This window comes from Penaeus chinensis, chromosome 6 (genome assembly GCF_019202785.1).
Source record: "Penaeus chinensis breed Huanghai No. 1 chromosome 6, ASM1920278v2, whole genome shotgun sequence".
NCBI lineage: Eukaryota > Metazoa > Arthropoda > Malacostraca > Decapoda > Penaeidae > Penaeus > Penaeus chinensis.
Genome location: NC_061824.1, coordinates 12,460,671 through 12,463,170, shown reverse-complemented (window position 1 = coordinate 12,463,170; position 2,500 = coordinate 12,460,671). Strand labels below are relative to the sequence as shown.

General features: G+C 42.1%; 1 protein-coding gene across 1 annotated transcript in view; it reads right to left on the bottom strand.

Annotated features, from left to right (window-relative positions):
• Positions 1–2,500, bottom strand: part of LOC125026551 (protein embryonic gonad-like) — a 17,995-nt gene that overhangs the window by 3,319 nt on the left and 12,176 nt on the right. The gene's annotated exons all lie outside the window — the stretch shown is intronic.

The following is a 2,500-nucleotide window of genomic DNA, read 5'->3' as shown; positions in this document are numbered from 1 at the left end:
TGAAAGTGTGTTTTATAGTTTAAAGGGAGATCTTAAGAATAATTGTTGTTGTGCTGATCATTCGAACGTGAACCAACCAATCATAAAACATACACGCTAGAAATGAAAAGAAGCATATTGAGATTTGGGATGCAAAACAAGGACAATCCATCAGCAAGAAAAGGATCGAGAAGAACTCGATCACGGTCGGCATGTAGGTCCTGGTAAGCTATTGCCATATTTCACGCCAAACTTGCCCAATACCCGGGGATGGTCCTCTACCGCGAACGGCAAACATACACAAGTGAACGGCGTACGTCTATCAGAGCCGGTCACATGCTGGGGCTTCCAAGCTGACAGCCGATAAAGCGTATGCGTGTTTCCCTGCATCGGGCGGGGACCGCGGGCCGTCGGGGTGTCACCTGGCCCAAGATGTAGCAGGTCAAAATGCTGCAGATAAGATCGGCCGGAGCCGCGATACTTTCCGATAACCTCATATGGGAGCGGGGCAGTGTTGCCATACTCTGAGGTCATTATGGCAGAAACCTCGGGAACTCGAACAACTTCATGTAAATGCAGGAGAAATATTCTGGCGTCACACTTATACTATGGTGCCCAATATCAGCAATGCGTGTATTAGGTTCACCTAATGAATACAATCAAATACTTGCATGGGTCTTCATTAGAAACGCAACTTGAGATCTGTATAGCCATTGGTCGACCCTGATTCACAGCAACTATTCATTGTCTTCGGTCTGATATACCACGGTCCAGAGTCTTCCTTTAAAAGCCTCCCCTCCTTTATCATTAAAAGAGATGAAAGTGTTGATCCAGTCATCAATTAAGTGTAATGAAAATCACTGAAAAGAACACGCACTTTTTAGTTCTATAGCGAGACAGCCAGCCACTCTGCTTTCGAAGCTGCAGGCGACGTCAAGCGACATCGCCAGAGACCCTGTGCTTTACTTGAAATGCCTCGTGTATGGTACAAAATGTCTTCCGACTTGGCAACTCTGTTAGCGAAGGACATATAAGGGAGAGGTTTGGTTGCCGGCCAGGTATTACCAGAACGTGAGTGATTTTGTTCAGAGATGTGATCACAGGTTTTTGCAATGGTGATGTGCATTTTTTTTTTTTTTTTTTTTTTTTTTTTTGAGGGGGGAACGATGAGAGGGGTCACGTTTATGCCGAAAGAAAAAAATAATTTATTGGATTATAAAGAAACAAGAGGGTTTGGAGTTCGCTCGGCTTGATATAAGTTTGCATAATACAAAGGAACAAGAGGAGGAGATTCCAAGATGGACCAGAAAGTCTTTGTGACTATGAGGCCGGAGGAACGCGCCTTGACGGAGCCCTGCGCTCGAGGGCGACAGAGGCGCCGACGAGGGTCACCCTTGCTCAATCGTTTCGTTTATAATCATCATCATGATCAGCATTGTTATATCATGATCATTATTGTTATTGTTGTCATTGTTATCACCATTATTATTATCAATATAGCAGTAGTAATTATTATTATCTTTATCATTGTCATTATTATTATTATTATTATTATTATCACTATTATTATTATTATTATTATTATTATTATCATTATTATTATTATTATTATTATTATCATTATTTTTATTATTATTATTGTTATTATCATCATTGCTGTTGTTACTGTCGTACCTTATACTTTTCATTTATTTTATAAACTTAACCCTTACCGTTACCTCTGTCATGGAAATCTCTCAGCCGTAAACATGATAACATGCAGCCTTTCCTCATATTAAAAGGAAAATGACACCAAAACAAGAACACAACAGAGGAAAAGCAACAATATGATCTAGCACATTCTAGCTAAACTGCCGCGCCAAACCGTCCTTTGCAGCCCCCGCCCACACTCCGCCCGCGCTTCCACCTACTCCATTACCTCACCATTCCCACCGCACAAAAAAGGCCCAGGACGCCCATCTGACGACCATCAACACCCGAAAAAGTGAAACAAAAAAAGACGAGAAATTACATCACGGTTGATCATTTTCTTGCCCCCGCGGTCCCTCGCAGCGTTCCCAGCTTCGCCGATCTCCTTCGAAATGCTGTTTACCGTTTGCTCTTTCCGTTACTGCGTGCTTTTAAATCATTGCGTCGTTTTATATACACGTTAATGTGCGTGCCAGAAAAAAAAATGGGATGTTTTATTCATAACCGCGAAGTGCATGTATATGCATGTGAAGGGTTAACTTAGTTGTAAGTTGGCAACACTACAGGGTGCGCCGGGCAGCTGAGCAACACTCGACTTCATCGCGTCTTTGATATTTTGTTGAGCCTTCGCTGCGTTTGGGATCGGAACTCGGACGAATAATCGGTCATTATAAGCCGTGAGCATTTTCCTTGATAAATGAAGCGCTGGAATACGTCATTAAGTGTTATGTCGGTGGTTTGGGTGGTTTGGAAAAGAGAAAGTAATGTAAATACGCTAAAGGATATAAGAATATGGACGTATGTGGAATTACCAAATTAAATGACAGCGTAA